Consider the following 25,027-nt stretch of genomic DNA (forward strand, 5'->3'; position numbering starts at 1 on the left):
CCTTTGCACAGTAGGCTGGCACTACAGCAAGCAAGAAGCTTTACCACAGTTCAAGGGCTCCTGGCAGCCCCGAGATCACCGGATGAAACAAAGTTTTTAGCTGAAGCTGTTTTTAACTGCAGCAGTAATTTTTAAACTATTTTAGAAAAAAGTGGATTTGTTTGGTGCCGAGGAACAATGGGATATAAATTTAATTTTAAACAGCTAAATGAAATAGTTCAAACAGGGTGTTGTATGTTTTGAAGTATTTCTCAAGAAGATAAATGAGTACATAGGAGAAGTCCAATTTCTAGCAGCAGCAAATGGGAAAACATATTCTGTGTTTCTGTATTCTTATTTGAATGAAGAAAAGTTCCACATTCCATGAGTTATGTGAAATCAGAAAAGGCTTAAATAGAGTAAGTTAAGTTCAGTCCAGAAATATATACCAATAGCAAAGCTGGGAATATTTGCATAAGCACACAGATCTGCTACGTTTCAGTGTCGGTCACCTGGGGGTGGCAGGCTGCCAAGAAATGTCTTTGAAATCCCCTGTGTGGATAGAGGTGAACTTTCTCCAGTGCTGCCGAACCTTTCAACCCCTGAGGTTAAGCATATGATTGCAGCTGCAGCCAAGGAAGGTCTGCTGAAGGGGATTGCATATGTGCCACAGGAGATTTTCATTTCATTTCAAAGTGCTTTGTCAAACTCTTAATATCTGTGTCCATCAAAAGGTGTGGGATGGGGGGAAAGGACCATTTAAATCATAGCATTCTAGGTCTGAAAAAGGACCTGAGGATAATCTGGCCTAAACTCCTGTACTGAAGAAGAGTGAACCCACATTAACTTGATTTATAGTATGCCACAAATAGGGAGGACAGAGGGAGGTACACTAAACCAGATGTGCACATTCAGTGCTCAGGTCCCAAGCATGCAAACAAGACACTATCATCATTCCCTTTCCACCCACCCGAAGAAGGAATGGTTCACTGGGAAGCTCTGTAGCAATATGGTAGATTGGGTCCTCCCTTAAAGAGGGCATGTTTTGCGGTGAGACCTGGAGAACTGACACCCTGTGTTGTGGGTGGGTACAATTGGTCATCCACAACACCCGGTTGGTAGGTTCCTCGAAGCTGGGTACAATCTGGCCAATGGGACGCAGTCTAAATGGTTCGAGGGGCCTATTTATGCCCATGCACGTGACCCAGAGCTTCCTCTTTCGGCACGTGCATCCGCCCACTTCTCTCTACTTTTAGGGCTTTGCACTTGACCTTGCTATGCCGTCATGTGTCATCTGTCATTGGGACAGGGGCATAGCAGGAATTTTCCCCACTTGGCTGATTGGCTGTTGCCATTTGGGTTTCGCCTTGTAAGGTTGCGGATAGGCTCTGGTTCAGGTGATAGGGATGGGAGAACGCTCTCGCCATCCCTATGTGAAGGGTATTCTGTTAAAGGAATCCAGGGACTCGATGGTTTGGTCAACCACTGTGAGAGGGTTGTGCCCTTGCCTGAGTCCAGGGGGACATTTGGGTGGCGGGTTAGCCCGTGCCCGGCTTTCCACTTATCCAGGTGTTTACCCTAGGCTTACCTATGCTGGTCAGCGCTACATGGATGGCAGGGAACTAGTCGAACCAGAGCCTATGCAACCAGTCACTTTCTGTAATCAATAAAGTTGTGGCCTAAAGGTAAAGGTAAAGGTACCCCTGCCCTTACGGGCTAGTCGTGTCCGACTCTAGCGTTGTGCGCCCATCTCACTTAAGAGGCCGGGGGCCAGCGCTGTCCGGAGACACTTCCGGGTCATGTGGCCTGCATGACGAAGCTGCTCTGGCGAGCACCAGTGCAACACACGGAAACGCCATTTACCTTCCCACTATAAAGCGGTACCTATTTATCTACTTGCATTTAGGGGTGTTTTCGAACTGTTAGGTGGGCAGGAGCTGGGACTGAAAGAGCTCACCCCGCCGCGGGGATTCGAACCGCTGACCATACAATCGGCAGGTCCTAGGCACTGAGGTTTTACCCACAGCGCCACCCGCATCCCTCTAAAGTTGTGGCCTAAATTCTGCCAAAAACCAAAACTAAAATTTGAGTCATGTGTGAATTTATTTAAGGGGGAGGTTTCTGGGTCTGAACACGCAATGCACATACTTAACATGAAAAGGATCCAAGACAGGTACAAACCCCAGCATCTCCAGATAGGACTGGGAAAGACTCTCTGCTTAAATCTCTGGGAAGCCACTGTCAGTAAGCATAGAGAAGACTAAGCTAAAAGGACCAAAGATATAAGGCAGACCTCAAGGGCCACCTCTCTCCATATGAACCTACCTGGACCCTGAGATCAGCTTCTGAGGCCCTTCTTCATGTGCCTCCTCCACGAGAGGTCCAGAGGGTGGCAACATGAGAACAGGCCTTCTCTGCAGTGACTTCCTGTCTGGAATGTTCTCCCCAGGGAGGTTCACCTGGCACCTTCATGATACACCTATAGGCACCAGGCAAATACGTTCCTCTTCAATCAGGCCTTGGACAGATTGACATCCAATGCCCTTTTAAAATGTGTTGGGGAGGGAGGAATTATTGGGTTGTTCTTGGTGTACTTTATTGAAACAAGATCAAAATAGTTCTCAATATTCTGCAGGAATGCACATTCTTTCAACTCAGGTTGGTTTTTACAGGGCTAAGATTTCAATCAGTGCTTTCAACATACTTGGATATGACCAAGTATGACCAAGTGTCATCAAATTCCAGTGGCTTGCCTGTATTGTATCAGTGGCATTGTCCAACTTAATGGTGTTGCATGCTATGTGTTTGAGTGTGCACTGAATAATGGACAGAGATGGCAATTTTTCTCACATCCTTCTACATTGCATATGTACAGGCCTTTAAATGATATTTCTTGCTTGTTATCAGAGGAACATGCATAGTCTAGCTTTATTTATTTTTTTAAATGGCCAAAGTTTTTATTTAAGTAGTTGCTAGTTGTTTAGATAGTTCACTGGTCTAACATATGCTTAGTCAACAAACAAACTGCCAGTGTTAGGCAGAGTCACTGCTTTGTATCGGTCTATAGAATGTGACTTGACTGGAGTGGATTAAGCCTAAGATGTTTGGTCCTTTAGTCATATGGGTCATATGACCCATACCTGTTTTCTTGAAAGAAAACATAACATCCTGTTTCATGAGAGAAACTTCTCATGCAACTTATAATGAAGTCAAGGCTATCCTTTTCTCATTTGTTGGAAAGTTCTCAGTGGCAGAGTTCTCTATTTGGCTGAGCAAGGAATTGGACAACTTCCAGAAAGTATTGAAACGTCAACTACAGTTATCAAAGGCTGTAATTATACTTTCATCAAATGCTCTGGCTTGTCCAAAGGTAGTCAGAATACATTAAAGGAGGCAAATTTAATTGACTCTAATAAGTCCTGGCATGAGGCTTAATAATATTGTATAGAACTCATTGTCTTTGATTTACTTCATTGAGTTGTAGGCCTAATCAGTCACCACATTTTTGCGGAAAACTAAATAGAGGAATATTGAAGAATTATGTATCTTGGGTCTTATGGAATTTCAGAATCATGTTCTTCTAACCAGGTTCTTAGAATCTAACTACATGTCTCAGAGCAACTTGTATAACCAACCCTTGATAGCTCGATTCATCCTCCACTTCATCCTCCTTGAAAAGCCTCTTCAAGAAGGGCCTATTTCAATCACAAATCCATTTTCCCCTTCTTTCTTCCCTCCCAAAAATGATAAACATGGCAGATATTTGGTAGATGTGCAAAATCCGAACTACATTCTCATCTCTTCACAAGGGAGGTGCAGATAAGGTAATTTAGTATTGGAATCAGAAAAGAACAAGTTCTCTGAGCATCCTAGATAGGAATATTGTAAAACATCGTAATATTTTGTGGCACTGGGGAGGCACTTTTGTTAATCCCCCCCCCACACATTTCACTTGTCTAATTTTCACTTAGTCACACAACTAATTTTAGCTGGTCTCAGCAGTCTAGGATGAAATTCCCCCAAAACCTCACAGATGATTCCCCCCTCCCCCATTAATAAAGCTGTGCATAAGCCATTGTGGTGGGATAGTGTGCTGCTTGTGCGTAAAAGCTTGATCCCTCTGGGGTTTGGCTGGTCATCCAAACCGATGCACTAACGGAGCCCCCAAAGCATGACTCCGTCAGTCGCTGGTAGAATCTGACAGTGGGCGTCTACGGAATTTACGCCAACATAAAAGCTCTTTGACAGACATGCGCTTTCGAGACTCTCTGCGTGACAGTTTCCGGCGAAGGGTGGGCGTTCCCAACGGGGGTCCCGTTACCTCTCCACTACTCTCACTGGAAGCATCCCAGAGCCTCCCCTCCGCTGTGACTCCTGCACTCCCCCTGCTGGTTCCCTCTTCTACTGCAGATTCTCTCCTATTCTCCTGTAGCCTGTCCACTACCTGTCTCTCCGATGGCAGTTCCCTGACATCCACCTCCCCCCCAGGGCCCCCTTCACCCCCTCCCGCCTCCTCTCCCACTGGCGGTGAGGGCGGAAAGCCCCTGAAGGAACTCTCCTCGTCGTCCGAGGATACTAACACTTCCAGCCACGGCGTACCGTCTCTCTCCCCGTCTTCCTCTTCTTCGTCGGAGTCGGCTTCTTCACCCACCCCTGACTCTGGGAACCCTTCAAACTCTCCTTCCTCATCGGTGGTCCCAAAGTGTTCCCTTCTAAATCGAGCCACGGGTTGCGGTTTTCTTGGGAAACGCTGATGAAATGTTTCTATTAAAACCTCGTCATTGACTACCTCTGCTGGTACCCAAGTGTTTTCCGACTCTGCTTCCCCCTCCCATTCTACCAGATATTCCACCTGATTCCCCTTCCACCTGGAATCAATGATTCCTGCCACGTTCATGTCGCGCTCTCTCTCTTCTATCACGGGCGTTTGGGTGGCCTCTCTCTCACGCTCCCCCCACTCGCGTCCCTCTCGGTACGGCGACAGTAATGACCTGTGAAATACTGGGTGTAATTTCATGTGACTGGGCAGCCTGAGTTTGAATGCCACTGGGTTGACCTGCTGTATGACCTCAAAGGGTCCCAATCTTTTGGGCCTCAATTTCTTACTCCCGCCCTTGAACGGTAGCCCTTGGGTGGACAACCACACCCGGTCCCCCACCCTTATAGTTTCACCTTCCCTCCTATTTCTGTCTGCTTGCTTCTTATATTCTTCCTTGGCTTTCTCTAAGTTAAGTTGAAGCTGACGGTGGATCGCCTCCATCTCTTCAAAAAAATATTCCGCCGCCGGCACGCTCCACCTCTCCCCTCCCTCTCCTGGGAATGCCCGGGGGTGACACCCATAATTTGCCAGGAAGGGACTCATCCCTGTGGACACGTTCTCCGCGTTGTTGTAGGCAAATTCTGCTAGAGGTAACTTATCCACCCAATCATTTTCTCTGTCTTTTACATAACACCTCAGGTATTGTTGTAAAACCCCATTTGCCCTTTCCGCTTGCCCATTGGTTTCTGGGTGCCGGGCAGTTGAGAAATTGAGTTCTACGTGCAGTAAGCTCATAAGTTTCCTCCAGAACCTGGAAGTAAATTGTTTCCCTCTGTCGCTGACCACCCTCAAGGGGGCGCCATGCAACTTGAAAATATGTTCTACAAACAACTTGGCGGTTTCCTCCGCTGTGACTGCATGTGAACAAGCTATAAAATGACACATCTTGGTTAATTGATCTACCACCACCATGACAGCTGTTTTGCCTTTGGATTTTGGCAGGTCCGTCATAAAATCTATGGATACTGCCTCCCATGGCCTTTCGGGCGTGGGTAAGGGTTGTAATAGCCCCGCTGGCGCCACCCTCTCTCCTTTCGCTCGCTGGCACCTGTCGCAACCCCTGACATATTCCCGTACGTCCTCCCTCACCTTGGGCCACCAAAACTCCCTGGTAACCAACCACATGGTTTTGTGCTGTCCAAAATGTCCCGCTGTGGGGCTGTCATGCAACTGCTTGAGTACTCTGCCCCTCAGTTCCCCGTCGGGTATGTACAGTGCCCCTTTGTAATACAACGCCCCGTTCTTTTCTTCGAACCCCCCTGTGTTCTCCTCTGTCCTCCGGAGCTCTCTGAGTTTCTCTTGGGCGTATTCATCGTTCTCCGTACCCTCTATCAGTTCCCTCTGCCCCACCAATGCCGCCCCACACACCCAGCGGTCTTCAGGGATTACATGCCTTGCCTCAGGCGCTCCCTCCCCCTCTAAGTACTCAGGTTTCCTGGAAAGAGCGTCCGCCCTCACGTTCTCGGAGCCGGGCACGTAACGAATCTCAAAGTGGAATTTGGAGAACTCCTGGGCCCATCTCACTTGTCTCTGGTTCAGCACTCGGGCTGTTCTCCAGTATTCCAGATTTTTGTGGTCAGTTCGGACTTGAACCTTGTGCTGCGCCCCAATCAGCAAGTGCCGCCATTTCCGGAATGCTTCATGAATGGCGAGCAGTTCTCGGTCGTACACTGTGTAGTTCCTCTCTGATTTGTTCAACTTCCGCGAGAAGAATGCACACGGTCTCCATTCAGACGTATCTTTTCCCGGCTGGAGAAGAACGGCCCCCACCGCTCGGTCTGACGCGTCAGTCTCCACTCTCATTGGTTGTTGTAGATCCACGTGCAAGAGTTGCTCTTCCGACGCAAACGCCTGCTTTAAGCGTTCGAACGCTTGTTGCGCTTCTCCCGTCCAAACAAATTTCTTTTTGCTACTAAGACAATCCGTGATGGGCGCTGTTAAATGGGCAAAGTTTTTGATGAACTTCCTATAGAAGTTTCCGAAGCCCAGGAACCTTTGCACGTCCTTCTTGGTCTTTGGTGTTTTCCATTCCAGTACCGCTTGAACCTTGCTGGGATCCATGGCCAATCCCTTGTCAGACAACCGGTACCCCAGGAATTCCACCTCCTTGGTATGAAACTGACACTTCTCCAGTTTCACCCACAGCCGGTTTTCTCGCAGCTTGCTCAGTACCTCTCTTACATCTCGCACATGCTGCTCCTCATTGTCTGAGTACACCAGAACGTCATCTAAGAACGCTACGCAGTTCTTGTAGAGCAGTGGCCCCAGGACGTGATTCATGAATGATTGAAAACAGGCGGAGCCCCCTTGTAATCCGAAAGGCATAACGGTGTACTCAAAGGCCCCCAAGGGGGTGAACATAGTGGTCTTCCACTCATCCCCCTTTCTCACACGTATCAAGTTATATGCCCCCCTAAGGTCCAGCTTGGTAAAAATTTTCCCTTTTCTCACCCGTGTTAGAATGTCATCAATTCTGGGCATAGGGAAAGTCACTGGTTCTGACACTGCATTTAGGGCCCTGAAATCACATACAAGCCTGGGCTTGCCTGTGTTTTTTTTGTCCACAAAGAACACTGGGCTGCCCCCCACCGCTCGTGACTCTCTGATGAAACCTCGCTTGAAATTCTTGTCAATGAACTCCCTTAACTCCTGCATCTCACTGTCTGACATTGCATACAGCTTGCCCACTGGCAATTGTGCTCCTGGGAGTAAGGTAATTTGACAATCAAAGGGTCTGTGCGGGGGCAGTTTATCTGCTTCTTTTTCGCTGAATACGTCAAGCAAGTCAGCGTATTGTGGTGGCACCCTCCCTTTGTCCATCACTTCCATCCCTGCTAGAGTGCCCCTGGCGCCTGCCTGAGCCTCTCCCTCCTTGCAGTGTTCTAGGCAATGTGCTGATCCAAAGGAAACCACTCTCTGATGCCAGCCTACTAGCGGATCGTGTAGCGCCAGCCAGCTCATACCCAAGATAATAGGAGCTCCTCCCAAGGTGGCTACGTTAAACGCTATCAGTTCGGTGTGTCGTGCCACCCTCATTATCATTGGTACAGTCTGTTGGCTCACTTCTCCTCCCAACAGCTCCCTCCCATCAATCGTGGTAACCTGCAAAGGCTTACTCAATGGGATAGTCTGTATTTGGTGTGCAGCTGCAAACTCTTTGCTCATGAAATTACATGAGCTACCTGAATCCAATAGCGCCTTTATCTTCAGTGGGTGTCCGTTTGCCAGTTCCAGCAACACCTCTATCACAAGCGCTGGTCTTGGAGGTTCCGGCGTGGGCACATTCATTACTCCCTGGCCTGGCTGCTGTGCCCTGATGTTGGCAACCAGGCGTTGGCTTTTACTGGCTCCGTGATTTCTTCTTCCTCCTTCCCCCCAACAGTTCCCGCCATCCCTTGCCATTCCTTCCTTTGCGGACAGACTCTGGCAAAGTGACCTGGCTGTTGGCAGAGATAGCATCTCTTGCCGCTCTTTCCCTCCTTCTTCCGCCCTTCACTGGTGTTTGAAACTGCGCGCGCGCGCGCTGTTCCAAGTTCCATCGGCTCTGCTGGCGGGAAAGGCTGCTCCGGAATCTCTGGAATGCGGAAGTCCTTCCAACGTTCCCCCTTTCCTTCCCGCTTTTCCATAGCTCTAGCTTCCTGGCGTGCCCCAATGGACAGCGCTGATTTAGTCAGCTGATCCATAGACTCCGCCCTAGGCGCCCGGGAAAGTTCATCTTTCACTGCCGGAGAGAGACCTTCTTCAAACAGCATTTGAATAGGTTCACTAGCAAGGTCCCACCCAAGTCTATGAATCAGCATGGTGAACTCAGTCCAGTACTCACGTACAGATCGGCTCCCCTGTTTACACGCCATTAACTGCCTGCGCACCACTCCCTGCTCGATCTCGCTGGAAAACATCAAGTCCATGGCGCGGAAAAACTTCATTGTGTCCTTTAAGATTTCATTATTGGCTGCCATCAGGGGCCGAACCCAGTCCCTCGCCCCTCCCTCTAGATGGCCAATCACGTACGCCACTCTAGAGTTCTCGTCAGGGAAGTCATCAAACAGTAGATTGAGTGCATATTGCATCTCTGTCCTAAAGGCTTGATAGTTCCGGGGATCCCCCCCAAATTTCTGCACCAGTCCAGGCACCCGTCTGGCAAGTGGGGTGGTCTTCCCCTTATCTGCATCTTGAGCCCTCCTCTCCTCGAGCCTCGCCGTTTGCAGTGCCAGCTGGACCTCCAACGCCCTGTACCTTTGTTCCAGGCTTGGATCTGCGCCAGCTCCCGCTCCTGCTCCTCCGGTTCCGGATGGTTCGCTCATGATGCCTTCTGCTTGCACAAGCTGCTTTCAAAGTCTGTCAGATTGCTGTGGTGGGATAGTGTGCTGCTTGTGCGTAAAAGCTTGATCCCTCTGGGGTTTGGCTGGTCATCCAAACCGATGCACTAACGGAGCCCCCAAAGCATGACTCCGTCAGTCGCTGGTAGAATCTGACAGTGGGCGTCTACGGAATTTACGCCAACATAAAAGCTCTTTGACAGACATGCGCTTTCGAGACTCTCTGCGTGACAGTTTCCGGCGAAGGGTGGGCGTTCCCAACGGGGGTCCCGTTACCTCTCCACTACTCTCACTGGAAGCATCCCAGAGCCTCCCCTCCGCTGTGACTCCTGCACTCCCCCTGCTGGTTCCCTCTTCTACTGCAGATTCTCTCCTATTCTCCTGTAGCCTGTCCACTACCTGTCTCTCCGATGGCAGTTCCCTGACAGCCATCAATTTAGATTGTATCCTGAAGCCCATGAGCCAAATCTGGAATTAACACATCTGACATTTTACATCAAATCTATTCAATAATTGAAGCTGCACACCCACTGCATGGCATCCTGATCACAGGGTTCAAATTTTTCATATGTTGATGCAAACAGGGTCTAAAAAAAATCATTTCATGAAAAATGATCTATACTTCCTAACAAAATATAAATGTTGAACCTTTGGCCCAGGTGTGATCCTATCGTGGCCACTGGGTATTTGGGCTTAGTCATTAGTAAAAGCAGGACCCTTTTGTAATCCAAAATGGGATGTAGATGGAGTCCTTGATGATTATTGCAGAAAGAGTGATTTTATCCAGAGCGGAAGCAATGCTCTGCGAGTCACTTCCAGTTCTTTAATCTGATGTCATGTTGGGTACTGCACGGCTGCCAAAGAAAGGCAAAGAAAGGCAAGATACCATATTATCCAGCTTCAATAAAGACATTAAGTGGCAATTTAAATCCTCCCAGCAGAGATGATTTGTGATTTTGCAGAAATGTATACGGAAAGGAAATGGAATAGCTTAACAGCAGCTGTTTGAACTGCTCTGTCTTCTTCATTTGGAAAAACAAAAGCAGCAAAAAATGAAACTCTTGCTGCTTCCGATATATTTTTTCCTTACTGCATTTTTAGGTGAAATCTTAGGTCTGCCGTAATCTTAATCTTTCACAATGCTGCACTACAATCCCACTTGGCAAATAATCCCATGCAGCTATGAATTAGAGCTGGAACAAATGTGATGGACTATATGAAGAAGAGACTGTTGGACATTGCCCCATGAAACATCCTCCATCCTGCAATGTCTGGGATCTGACAGTCTGGAACATGGCACAGAGTTTTCACAGCAGGGGCATTCCTCTGAAGGACATTGGATGCTGCCTTATAGTGAGTCAGACCACTGGTACATCTTCTGTAGGTTTATGGTGCTGGGTGATCCATGAGCTATCACACATGCATCCAACAGGCACAGAGGCTAGTGGGGGATACAGGCAGCAGACAACTCACTGTCTCCCAATATCACATTATCCAATGCTCGGCAAATGAGTTTGCCAGTGCTGTTTTCCTTTCAAGGCAATTGAGTGAGGACTTTTTAACAGTGCAGGGATATGCATGTTTGCTTGAATGTATCTCTAATAAATGTATGTTTAGAATTGTGGCTGGAAACTCATAAGCCAGCAAGTGAATTCTAGGTATGAGGCCCATTTTAGATTTAATTTTACTTGCTAAAGCTCTAGACACCAGGTTCTCCTTACAAAGTGTTTGGATTTTCAGAAAATTCACTTAGGTTAAGATGTTTCAGCTTAATGTAATATGCAGCAAAGTCTTTAGAATGCTGGCTATTTAGTGTGAATATGCTGGATCATGTCATTCCTATTTCTGCAACCTTATTAGTGCACATAACCTGTCACTCATTAACTCACCCCTCTGCTTATTATGACCCTTTCTTTCAGGCGCCTTCTTCTCTAGGGCTTCTGCCATTTAGATCCTCTATTGCTGGCATCACCTCTTAGCCAGTTTTCCAGTCCTTAGCCTTTCCCACACAGCTCGCGCTTCCATAGGGTCCATGTGAAGGAGACAAACAGAAAGTCTCCCTTTCTACTGGAAGCTGAATTGTCAACATTTCATTGTTGACTGCTTTGTTCTTTGAGCACTTGTACTGCTTGTGAACATTCTGTGGCCTCACAGCAGCTCAGCCAATTGATGCCAGAGGCTTCACTGCTATGAGTCTACAGGGGTTTCACACCAAATGCATTGTAATGGCATGGAAAATCAAGCATACCATTTAAAATGTCAGAAGGAAACAGGTTTCGACATCAAGCTTGCGGAGGCTGATTAGACACAGCAAGAGAGCTTTGGAATGGGAAAGATTTTAAAACATTGTGAAAACTACCTTGATGGTTCTCTTTTAAGTTTGATGAAGTCCTGCAGCATAACATGGAAATATTTATGTACTGAGGAATTAGGCAATGCCCTCTTTTTCCTTTCTCCCCTTGTCCTTTTGAATTCCTAATTGTTTTTGAACTCCTGACACAGTTAATTAGACACTAAAAAACACAAAAAGAATTCTTACTGGCATTTGGCAATCTGTAAATTGTGTGTACATGGGTCATGTTTTGTTAACAATCTACAAAGCCCCCTGTTCTCAATTTTCTCCATTCTTTCATGCAATAATAGGTTTGGTTAAGCCTCCAGATACATGGTAAATTGGATAAAGTTTGAAGCTTTGACTCCTAATGGCTTTTCTTGTAAAGAAAAGAAAAGAAAAGAAGGAAGGAAGAAAAAAAGAAAGGCCAGCTTATATATAATTAGTTCTTTTGTTCTTTTAGATGGTGCAGATTCAAGATGAACTGAATGAGGTAGAATGTTTGGGGTGACAATGAGGTTGTCTGGACCATCCTTATATGTCGTCACATCTACACCAGATGCACCATGCACTTTAACTGTCATGGCTTCCCCCAATGCATCCTGGGAACTGTGCTTCCTTAAGAGTTGTTAGCAGATCCCTCTTCCCCTCACAGAACCACAATTCCCAAGAGTTCCTTAGAAAGTTGGATTGATTGTTAAGCCAATGAGAACATGGTTTTTTTAAAAAAACAACAATATTAAAAACAGCAATAATATTTAAAAACAGCCCTCACAACTAAAATAAATTCAGGATTGCTAGAAACAATATATTTCAGACATCAAATCGCTGGGTGAACAGGAATGTTTTAAAAGCCTTCCTCTTGTGTCCCATAGAGGAAGAGTAGGATGGCTAGACTTCACTGAGTATGAAATAGAGATGGTGTCACAGGGTGCCGGCCAACATGGTGGGCCTGCCAGTACCTCCTGTGGTGTCTCTTCTGGTCTTGTCTGCACTGGCTGAGCATCTCCTACATTGAATATGCTTCCTCAGACAGGTCCACCTTTCAGTGGATTCCATGATTGGACACCCATCCTTACCTTGCCACACCTCCCACAGCAGCTATTTTATGAAAGTTACCCATAGCTAGGTTTGGATGAGTCTTCCAATGTTTGTTTCTCTCAATTGGGGGGGGGGGGGGCAGTAAGTTGTTGTTGTTTTTTAAAAAAAAGAAGTCCTCGTGAAAATTCATCAGCATTTTAGTTCAAATTTCTTCTAATATATCCATATTTGTATGCAATTTCCCCCAAGGTATACATTTTTGCATAGCAACTTTCCCTGATACAATGCATTTTTGAATGCTCTTTTCATTTTTACCCAAGCAAATCCATTTTTGCACATGGAGATCTGTGAATTTTGAAGTATGGATGTGTTCCGGTTTGTGTGTTGTTTTAGGAACTGTGAATTGCATAATTTTATCTTTAAATTTAAATTTTACCTTTAAATTATTTAAATACCTTTAAAGAAAGAAGGCTGATCGCCGAAGAATTGATGCTTTTGAATTATGGTGCTGGAGGAGACTCTTGAGAGTCCCATGGACTGCAAGAAGATCAAACCTATGCATTCTGAAGGAAATCAGCCCTGAGTGCTCACCGGAAGGACAGATCGTGAAGCTGAGGCTCCAATACTTTGGCCACCTGATGAGAAGAGAAGACTCCCTGGAAAAGACCCTGATGTTGGGAAAGATTGAGGGCACAAGGAAAGATTGACAGCACAAGGAGAAGGGAAAGACAGAGGACGAGATGGTTGGATAATGTTCTTGAAGCTACCAGCATGAGAAGACTCCCTGGAAAAGACCCTGATGTTGGGAAAGACTGAGGGCACAAGGAGAAGGGGGCGACAGAGGACGAGATGGTTGGACAGTGTTCTCGAAGCTACCAGAATGCATTTGACCAAACTGCGGGAGGCAGTGGAAGACAGAAGTGCCTGGTGTGCTCTGGTCCATGGGGTCACGAAGAGTCGGACATGACTAAACGACTAAACAACAACACCTTTAAATGTGAGCTCAGTCAAATTCTTCCCACATCCCTATGCACAGCACTGTCTCAAAATTCCAAATGTGCCCACTGGATCATAAAGGTTGGTAACCCCTGGTTCAGAGGATGCTCTCTGTTCGTAAGCAATAGATAGACACAGGACTGTTCAATTACCAGGATCCCATTATTTGTTACCAACTTGTGTACCAACTCAAAAAACTTTCAACATCTGCAAATAATGAAAACATATATATGTATGTTTGTGATCTGTCGGATCCATAATTATTGCTGCTCTCTCCTACCTTTCACTTAGGATAAAGCAAAGGCCCCCTTGCTGATTGCCATGAGAAGAGTTCACATTCTTCAGCGAATGATTTGCCCATGAGTAATGCCATTGACTTCAAAGCAAGAATGTTTGTGGGTAAGAGTGTGTGGGACCTTTGCTCATCAAGCTGTGCCTGCCTGTTCAAACTTCTTAAGCATCACTAGAAAAACAATGGTGTGTTGTGTTTAGAGGGATCATGTGATTTTCTCTTCACTTGGATATTAAGTGAAGAAGACAGGCACCTTAAAAAAAATCAAATAGCCTTATAGGAAGACTGGGAATGTCCACATCAACTGAAGTAATTCGAAACTCTAATCTGCTCCATCCAAGTGGATGTCTTCCAGCACTCCACTGGTTCCCAATTTTTGTCAAAGTGCTGCTACAATTGTGGTGCCAGAACAAGCCATATCCCTACTGGTGATACATAGCCAAAGGCTATGCCTTCCCCAGAACTCTTCCATGCTGTTTATAATGTTTCTTCTCAACATGTTTTTCCTTGTTGCCTTTTGAGCATTGCACACTGAGCTCTGGTTAAAGTGCTTAGATACATGGGTGCAATTTCTGCGTGCATTTCTGCATGCGTGCAAAATTTAGGATTCCACTAGATTTGATAAGGAACTAACTGAGACCACCTAGCTCTTATTCCTCCAGCAAATCCCCCCCTTCCATTCACGAAGCCTGTGTAGCTCTGCACCCTCAGAAAGAATGACTGAACCCAAAGAAATCTAGCCAAGACGCAATTCACACAATGTAGTGGTTGTCATAATTAGGTAACTGTGTGAATGCCTTTCAAAAGGAAACAGCTGCCATGGGAGGCCCCCTATCCAGATTGGTACCCTGTTGGTAGGTAAGAGGGCTTTAGCCCTTTATGCAGCTTACAACTTGGCTGAACTACATCCCTTTGAACTCTTTGGATGCAGCAATTATTTTGTTTTGTGTAGGGTTGGCTAGAAGTTCTTAAGCAAGGAGTCAAGCCAACTCTGCCGTATTTAGGAATGGTCCAAGAACTCTGAAGGGAAGCAAAACAGATACCTTCCCAATCACTTCCCCCCAAAACTGGCCTAAAATTTGTTGAAATATCTGTGCTTAATTATTTTTTAAAAATAAATGGCTGCCTATACCTTTAGAAGGTTTACATCAGATCTTCTGAAATCCTGCCCAGAATAGATAATAGGCTCAACAAAGATGCTTGCAAGAGCATGAAAGAGCATTTATATACACGGGCTTTTCTCAGTAATCTTTCAATTTCAGACACCAGCAATAATCAACTGCCGTGTGCTCATTGTAGAATAATGATGATGATAATTACAACTAGTTCTGTGTTCATTCACTGCAAGCCAGGATTGATTAAGTATTTGGGGTTGGATCTACAGATGTACTTTTCACACGCAAAAATGTGTCTTCCGTCTGCAGAAGGGCTATTTTACACTTAGCACTGCAGCACTGCATAAGAAAAACATTTTCTACACATACTTACACAACCCTCTCTATCCTACGCCAAGCAAGCAAGAGGCATTATCAGAGTACAAAGAGAAATCCCAACCAAGCAAAAACACTCAGGGCGTGGAGCAGGGCCATTGATAAGTATGGTTTGAGGAAAGTTTCAAGGGCCATACAAAAAGGCCAAGAGGGCCACCACCATTTTGTTGTTATGTATTTGCAGTGATCAGTTCCTGGGTGCCAGGTCTTTCCATAATCTCTACATTCAATGAAGGGTCAGAATTTGAGCAAAATCATAAATTCCTTAGTTTAGGAAGAGCTGGGAATAACATTGGCTGACTTCCTCACAGTGATGGTGAGACATTGAAGAAACAATGGTGCCAATGGCCAGCCATTAGCCCCTCGGTGGAAGTCATCAACCAGGCAGAAGGCTCTGTCAGGCACAGAGGGACGTTGTCAGAGTAACAGGGGGACATGGTGTCACCTCAGGGAAAGAGAGTGTCCTTTTATGACAGATTTTGGGAGCAGGGATTTCTGGTGCAGGAAGTAGGCAGAATTCTATGCATGTTGGCTGGGTGAGGTTGCACCAAGAGACCGGAGGTCATGACTGGTTGTTGTTTTTGACCCAAGATTGCTGAAGCTATGAGAGGAACCATGTGAGAGACACTTGGGGTGTGATGTTCTGCACCCTCTCCATGTAAGGCTTCATGGAAGGTGTAAAATACACCGTATTTCTTAAAGACACCAGTCTCCACTGTGCCTTGATTTTCCAATGGAAACACAACTCTGGTTAGGTGCCAAGACCCCCAGAATCTCTTGCTGCTACTTCTCAGCTGAGATTGATGTGGCCTGTAATGATATGAATGAATGTGTAAACCCCAGGGAAAGATCTTGTGCAAGCATTTGCAGAATAGTGCCCATGGGCACTTCTACTCATCATTCTTTGGCTCCAACCCTCCAAATCTGCCCACACAGATTTATGCTTATCCACTGAAATAGAGTAGTGTTCTATAGAAAACTATGAACTGTGGAAATAAACATTAGTTTATTTCCACAGTGAGGTTAGCAGTTCTCTCATGCCGTCCAAAAGGAAAATATAAGAGCTAAAATCTAATAAAGCATTAAGGGGGAGGACACAGATTTTCTGAATTCATGTAATATTGTGAGCCGAAACTGATTGTAGATTTCATAATTTGGAGAGTAATGCTACATGGTTAATATTACAAGAGAACCTGTCATATGTCCACATAATTTTAATTCCACCTTTTAAAAGTGTCAGTCCCACTGCAGGGCTTTTAAAAAACATTATGTATCCTAGAGCCTTCCTTTCACGTATTAAAAGCCGGAACCTGGAATGCATCCAAGTTAGATCAAAGCTATGAAATATTCCCAATAGATGGGGCTAGAGAGTACCAGGAAATATTCTAAACATACCATAGTGTGTTCTGAAGCAACACAGGTATTCTGGCATGGAGACACGACACCCAACACTAATTATGACTACAAATTAGTAGATTTTTTTTAATGTGCGGCGAGATTTCTGTAGATAAACTGGATAACCTTCTGTTTGAGGGATCCTGCAAAGCAGATTTTGGGGTGCATAGAGGGAGAGGGGAAAAGAAGTCCAGCTATATCAGAGGAACCGTGGTGGCACAGCACTGAACACAGCCCATAGTTGAGTTGGAAAATAGGGTAGCTAGTTGAAGAGAAGAGAAGTTATGGAGGCAGAGATATGAAGAGTTGAAGAGTTGAAGAGCTGCAAAAGCAAGAAAGAACTGAAATCTTTAAGAGAGTTGGAACACTGTAAATTGTTAAAGAGCAAAGATGAACCAAGGAAAGAGCTGAGAGAAGGCCATAAAGGGACCCAGAAGATGAGCTGACAGATGCAAATTGATAAGTTCAGGCTTAGAAAGGGGGAATCATAGGGTAGGTATATCTGCATGCATTTAGCTCTGTACATTTTTTTTTATTTGCCCATGTGGGTAGCTACTCAAGCAGTGAAACTGGGGTTTATTCCTAAAATTATTTTCTCACCAACTATTTAACTTCTTGCCTTACTAAAACCTTATGTAAAAACATACTTTGTTTGGAGGTGGGGGAGAGAATTTGTCGGAAGTCTTTTTATTCCAGTGTAAGGACTGGTTCGGGTAGTTAAAGTTCAAAAGGGGTTAGTAGAGGTAGCCAAAGAAACTTACAATTTATTTCCCTTCAATAAGCACTAATGATGAAGCTTTGGTAATTTTCTGCTTTGCTCAATCAATTGGTTAGTTAAAAGGAAGCTGATAACCCTTATTTTGGCTTTACATACCATAAATCACTCAGGGTAAGTGCTTTGCATGTGACCATAAGCATTGAAATGCATTAAATGGCCAAGAATATTAGCCCCTTCGTTCCCAAGAGACAGCTCCTCCCCTGTAAACAGTGGATTCCTGCCTTCATAAAGTTAAAGTGCTGAAAGCAGATAATGATGCAGTCTTGATAGCTGGCCAATAACTATGAAATGAAGTTATACTTATCTTAACATCTATGCATTTATCACATGCAACAGTATTTTTTGAAAAGTTGTTTTCAATGCATGGAATATGTTCCACTGGATCAGGACACTTCTATGATATTTTGTGATTTTGGATATATTAGTTGAGTTTAAATTCACTCAACAGACATATTCAATAGACTCATCTGCCCACCCACTCTCAGAGGCATAATCTTTAGATACGAAGGTTGAGGATGTAATCTGATTAATGGTAACTCTGAAGATGAGTGCACACACTTCTTCTTCTTCTTCTTCTTCTTCTTCTTCTTCTTCTTCTTCTTCTTCTTCTTCTTCTTCTTCTTCTTTTTAAAAAAAGCAGAATAGGGACTTGATGGGGACTGTGGATTTACCAAGAAAATATAAGAAAATAAGAATTGGTCCTGGTATCTCCGACCCTATTTCAAGAAAACTCAATATGGAAAAGCACTGCCTGTATCTATTTCAAAAAACGATATTGTACAGCTGGAAAAGGTTGACTGGTGTGAGATTCACACTGCTGATATGGCATTTGCTGCCACAAGATGAAGTCATGGTCACCAACTTGATTAGCTTTCAAAGGGGATCAGTTAAATTCACAGAAGGTAAGGTTATCAATGGCTACTAGCTATGACCGTTGCATTGTTCTTGGCACCTTTCTGTCCAGAGAGACAATGGAGTCAAATCGCTGTGTTAGTGAAGTGATTTCCCCAGGGTGCATGCCTAGGCAATGTGTATGGAGATTCTGGGCTGACAAGACAACAAAAGACCCCTCTGGGCCTCGCTAATGTGGTCCAAAGGAAATCAGTGCAATATGACTGACACCAGCTTGGCTGCAGGGATTACCATCTAACAATCTTAGGGACTCCACTCTGGTTTTGTGTAGGGTTTACTCCTTAGGTTGTTCTTCTCCTGAAGATATCCCACAAGGCAGCAGAATTTTAGGACCACAGTTTTCCTTCTCCAAGAACCTGCCAACCTTCCCAGGTTGACAAGCCCCATCTTGTCTGCTCAATGTGCCAGAGTCTGTCTTCACATACAGGGGAAGTCCCTAACTCACTGAGGGTCTGAGACCCATCAGATGCCCTCACCTGGTTTAGCAGACCAGTTGAAACCCTTTCCCAGGGTGTGTCTGCTGTCACATCCTGATAGCTTCTTGAAGCCACAGGTGAGAGTCGAGTGCAGGGTGGGGACCAGAGGTGGACAAACTACCCCAGAAGGAGCACAACATGTTCCTCATGAGAGTTACTGTCAGGGACTGGCTGGACGACGAGGAGTGGTGGGAAGCGCTATCCAGGGAACCCACAAACCCCAGAGGAGGAAGGCTCAGAGCCAGGGAACTGGTACTGACTAAGGAGAGGTTGAGCAGATTGGGAGGGAGCAGATTGGGAGGAGTGGCTGGATGCTGAAAGGGCAACATGGTTTAGTGAGGAGGGAGAGCCAGTGACAGGGAGCCGTTCAGACCCTGAGGCTGAAGCAGAGATGGGGGGGTCAGGTCAAGAGGCTGCTGAAGAATCCTGGAAGTCTCCCTCTCCTGCTGCTTGCCCTGGTCTCCAAGAAAGTGCAGGATAATGATGAGAGGAGGAGGAGGAGGAGGAGGAGGAGGAGGAGGAGGAGGAGAAGAAGAAGAAGAAGAAGAAGAAGAAGAAGAAGAAGAAGAAGAAGAAGAAGTAGTAGTAGTTTGGATTTGACATCCCGCTTTATCACTACCCTAAGGAGTCTCAAAGCGGCTAACATTCTCCTTTCCCTTCCTCCCCCACAACAAACACTCTGTGAGGTGAGTGGGGCTGAGAGACTTCAAAGACGTGTGACTGGCCCAAGGCCACCCAGCAGCTGCATGTGGAGGAGCAGAGACACGAACCCAGTTCCCCAGATTACGAGACTACCGCTCTTAACCACTACACCACACTGGCCAGAGACCAGAGTTGTGCAGACGTAGTTTGAGACTGCTTGGGAAACATCCAGGAGCCTGAGAAAGGATGGAAGGCAGGGACCTTCAGTCCTGGCAACAGCTCTATAGGGTCAAGACTGACTGGGAAGTGTTGCTGATTTGTATGCCATTTCCTTGAATAAAGAGTTAACTTCACTGACAATTGCCTCTGCCTCTTCATGCCGACCTGCACCTGATAGCTACTACCCCTTCCCTAACACCCTATACATCCAGAGAGCTGCATAGTGCCTCCAATATCATAGGAGGCATGTCTCAAAACACCAGCTTCCAGGGAACAACAATGGGATTCCCATGGGCACCTTGATTGGTCACTGTGGGGATATATTTGTAGTCCAATGCAACGGGATTCCCTTCTTTCGTCCCAAATGATCTTTTCTGAACTGTAGCTATGCTTGAAACTAGGAAAACAGCAGCTATGGTAATGGATTATTCATCTGAGTAGACATTTTGTCCACTCAAACCACAGCAGAAGCTTGTCTTCTCTGCATATTTTGCCTTCATACATTATTACAGTAAGCTGAGTAAAATAATGGAACGAAACAGAAAGGCATTCCCAGCTGGCCAGAACAGCAGAAAAGAGAAACTGGATAACGTCTGTGAAAATTACTGTGGTGAAATTAGATGTGTACGTTAATAGAATATTATAGGAGAAATAAAGAACTCCGACTATTAACTAGCCAATCACCCACCAGAATCGCATGCAAAAATATATTATATGTAGCATGCCAAAAAAGGGGGGCTTTCTAGAACAATTTGTGACACCACATAAGTTTATTTGGGCAATGTAGAGATCTCTCAGAGGGCTACATGCATCCTGCAAAGTTTGAGGGGGGGGGGCTGCTCAAGGGTAATGAAAGAAAAAAACCCAGAAAATTGTTCCTGACATATATAGCGCACTAAATAATAAAGGCCTTAAAATTTTATGACACTCCCAGGATAAAGGGAAGTCTGTTTTGATAGCAGATTTAATTCTCTGCAGTTATAAAACACCAAGATTTACACAAAATTAGGGAGTGTAGTGAACCGGTGATGTACGCCAGAAATGTCACATCCTAGAGCACCATTAATTAATATATTACGGAACTGTCCCGAGACTCAAGTATTGTGGGCAGAGAAGTATTAATGGTAATAAAAGATCGCCTCAGATGGGATACCTCTGCGACTTCAGAAAGGATGCATTCTAAGCTTCAGAATGAGACTACCACATGCAAACAATAAAAATGAAAAATAAGATGTCACTTTGAATTTGCCTGGCTAGGCAAGTGCGTGCGTTGCTGATATTGAGGTGGTAGGGCTGGGGGGGGGGGAGGCGTATTTCCTATTACACTTGTTGCAGAAGGATCAGGGAAGTGACAGAAAGAGGCTTGAGAAAATATACTGTTCTTGGACTCTGCTACGAGGTTGTAAAGTTGTTTCGGATATGAAATCAAAGATGGCATTTGCCTCAGGCTTTCATGGGTCAGACAGCCTGTTCCTGACAAACTTTTCTTGAAGTTCAGGAAGTCTTCTCTTGGTCAGTCTGCCTCTGACAGAAAAGCAGTAACTTTCCAGATTTGAACTGTTCTGGCATTTGCATTGGGGCAATCTGCATGCCTCTCTACAGCGGGAGCAAATGAGAAGCATCTGCTAGTGCCGCTTAGTCAAAAAAATCGCTTTACTGAATGTGTCAAACAACAGCAGCATAAGACCTTTAGGAAATCACCCTATCGAGAAAGAAATGTGTCCATAATGCTAAGGGAAAGAGAAGGCCTCTTCGCAGGTGAAACATCAAGCAAAGACAGCACCACTAACTTTCATTAAATGTATACTAAAGCAATAAGCCTCCATGTGAATTTTCGTTCCCATTGCATAACCTTGCAATACAAAGTGGGATTCAGGGGCAAACAATGTGGAAAAATTCAGAAGACAGCTCCATAAAGTTGGCCAGCTCTGAAGGAGAGGAAAGATGGAGAGAAACACCCAACGGCAGCAGCAAACTGACCTTTCGCTGCCCTTCTTTGTCCAAAGAGCAAGCATCTGCAGCACTCAGAGATTTGTACAGCTCAGAAGCAGCATGTAAACATTTTCCTGGAGCACACCTAAAATATCCGTCGCCTTTCCTTGCACTACTTGAGCCCTTTAAGCTGTTCAACTTTTCACCTGTGCACCTGTTAACACATTTTAAGGAAGTGCTAATGTTACCCAGAATGTATCAAACTAGCAAATACATCACCTAAGTGCATCCTGGCAAGAATAAATTAAGTGAGTTCAGAACAAAATGAGCTGTTGCAGTTCAAGATACTGGAAACTAACCAAATAATTAATAGTTCACTGAAAGATTATCCTCATCTGATATTTCTACACTTGTGAGGAATCCATCCCAGCTGCAAGCGGATGCAGGCATCACATCTGTCAATCCACAGTGCTGGCTAACTTTAAACATACAGGCGCCCTGTGCTTGTTTTCCGACATCTTCAGAATGTTTCAAAAGCAATAGGGTACTTGTTCCCATTTATTTAAGCTGATTATTTAAACGGTAAAAAACCTAAAAACAGCATTTACACTGATTTCATAAGTTATGTATGCTTATGACCTCATTTTCTTCCCCAAGCAAAACATGGTTTTGCTGAATCTGTTTGTAGTAATAAACTGATCACACAATGGTGTTGACAGAGACAACATAAATAATCACAAATATGTGACATTTCAGTTAACCCCTGCCCCCAATTTCAAAATCTAAACTTTGGATGAGGAATTTTGAATTCAAATTTACAATTTGAATGTGAAATGTGTACCTGAAAAATATAAGTTATTTTAGTTAAGGTTGAAGAATTAAAAGGTTTTAAATGCCTATAGTTGACATCTCTTGTGGCAAATTTCAAATATGTGTGTTTCAAATATGAAAGTTCATAGGTTGTCCAATACAATTTACTACTGTATGCTGTTTGCCTGATGAAGTCTGTTAAAAATTGCTTTCACAGCATGCAGATTTTGCTGAATACCACAGCAGAGAAATGGGAACCTATGACCCTCTAGATCAGCGGTGCTCAACCTGTGGGTCCCCAGATGTTGTTGGACTACAACTCCCATCATCCCTGAGCTCTGGCCTTGCTAACTAGGGGTGATGGGAGTTGTAGTTCAACAACATCTGGGGACCCACAGGTTGAGAAAGGCTGCTCTAGATATTGCTGGCCCTCCACCCCTGACCATTGGCCATGCTGTGTAGGACTGATGGAGCCCAATAACTTCTGCAAGCTCTGGTACATTGAGCAGCCAAGACCAGCAGCCGGTCCAACAGTCAAGAAGGAAGTTCCCACTCTGGAAGAATGGCAGATGAAGATGACAGAATACATGGGACTGGCAGAGATGACTGGCAGAATCCGAGATCAGGACAAAGAGACAGTGGAAGAAGATTGGAAGAAGTTTAAAGACTATCTTAATAAACATTACAAAATTAATGAAGGCTAAAAAGATATGGGTTTAAAAATTAGTGGTTTGCAGGGGCATTGATTAAGGAAAAAGAATAGAATTAATAAAAACTATGGGAAATGTGGGAATGGATTTGCTGACAAGATAAATGAGATTAGAATACAGAAGGGGGAGGTGTGAGGAGGTCGGTGAAATTAGGTTTAGAAAATATGGTTTGAACTTATACTTGTTTTTGATTTGTTTGTTTGTTTGTTTGTGTCTTTATTGTTTTTTGTGTTTATTCAAAACTTTAATAAATATCATTAAAAAAAAAACAGTCAGGAAGGAAGTTTCTGTATGTCATGTAGAGGGAAGTGACGGGCAGATGGGGCTCATCAACCTGGGAAGGTAGCCCATCTAGAAAAACACTGATCCTAAACTTCTACTGCTTTCTGGGATATCTTCAAGAGAAGAAAAAGGAGTAAATCCTACACAAATCTGGAGTGGAATCCCTAAGATTGTTGGATGGTGCCTTGTATGCCTCCTTACGGCAATTCCTGCAGCCAAGCTGATGTCAATCATATTGCTCTGCTTTTCTTTGGACCACATCAGTGAGGCCGAGAGGAGGGTCTTGTCCTCTGGGCAGCCCAGGACCTCCATACACACCAGCCAGGCTTGCACCCCAGGGAGATTACTTCAGTGATGCTAATGCAGTGCTTTAACTTCATCCCAAGAGGTGCACTCCATTTTCTCTCAAGACAGACGGATACCAATAAATTCAACTAAGTTTTACACAGCACAGACCCTTTGAAATGAATGGACCTAAATTGGTCATGTCCATTAATTTCAATGTGTCTACTGATATTGGATACAACCCCTAGCCTGTAGGATTAAGGAGTTCTTAAATATGGTTTTCCTCCGATAACGTGTGCTGTATACGGGGTAGAAGTGTAGAAAATCCTTAATGTCAGCAGATATATTTAGGCATTCATGGAACCACAATCCTGGAATGAGGATCTTTGGTTTGTTATTGTTGGATGTCATCCTTCGCATGATATAGCCCACATTTTATGGTGCACAAATGCTATGAGTGCTTCATATAATACAAACTGGAATTCTGAAAGTATTTTTCTTATTATAGAAATCACACGCATCAGAAGCATTCCTGAAACCATTTTGTCCAGAGTAGACCTCTGAAGCTGGTGTGCTTACTCCAGGGTCGATGTTTTCAGACTTCTTGTATGAAATAATTTCATAAGTTCATTACATAAATACCAGCTTCTCATGTCCAGTCCCCGGCCTAGTTCAGCTGGAGCTCCTGAATTAGAATTAATCTCATTCATCCTGATTTAAAGCTGCAGACACCATCTAATACACACACAGAGCACATAGACTTTACATGGGGCCCTCCTCTATTTGAAGGACTGCCTGGTCCAAGTCCAGCTTAGAGAAAGAAACAGTAAGAAGGAGGAGAAGGGGCCTTGAAGTTACTCATCAGCTGTCATTACCTCAACAACAGACTGAGCAGGCACACTGGTCACCTGAAAACAGTATTCCTTACTATGATGGGATGCAGAGGCACGTAGTTGCCCCTAAGTTTGAGGGGGCCCAGCATACATTGTGTGTGTGTGATGTTGGATTATTATTGTTATTATTATTATTATTGTTATTGTTGTTGTTATATCTTGTAGACAGTGATGCATGTTAAAACTCTGTGCCATTTATCACATTAATGTTCAAGAACAATTTATCAGAACTGGCTTTGCTGTATTTTGGTACGCAGCAACAAATGCCCAGGCTATCACACTCTTCTAACCCAAAACCCAGTGATCCTAAACCAAGATATCCCAACTCTTTTAGCAATGGGTCCTTGGCGTATTGAGAACAACTAGAGGAAGGAAATCCTATAGACTAATATTTCAGCTAATGCCTTCTTCGTGAGGCATTCCGC

The 25,027-nt window shown here is 44.7% G+C and overlaps 2 long non-coding RNA genes across 2 annotated transcripts in view; one reads left to right on the plus strand and one right to left on the minus strand.

Annotated features, from left to right (window-relative positions):
• Window positions 1-15,946, plus strand: part of LOC309350484 — a 31,154-nt gene extending 15,208 nt beyond the window's left edge. Inside the window, exons 2-3 of the long non-coding RNA XR_014160425.1 lie at window positions 13,778-13,885; window positions 15,860-15,946. This is a non-coding gene — a long non-coding RNA (uncharacterized lncRNA). The remainder of the gene's footprint in view (window positions 1-13,777; window positions 13,886-15,859) is intronic.
• Window positions 11,476-25,027, minus strand: part of LOC309350486 — a 33,146-nt gene continuing 19,594 nt past the window's right edge. Inside the window, exon 3 of the long non-coding RNA XR_014160427.1 lies at window positions 11,476-11,630. This is a non-coding gene — a long non-coding RNA (uncharacterized lncRNA). The remainder of the gene's footprint in view (window positions 11,631-25,027) is intronic.

This window comes from Podarcis erhardii, assembly GCF_964252035.2.
Source record: "Podarcis erhardii genome assembly, chromosome: 9".
Lineage (NCBI taxonomy): Eukaryota > Metazoa > Chordata > Lepidosauria > Squamata > Lacertidae > Podarcis > Podarcis erhardii.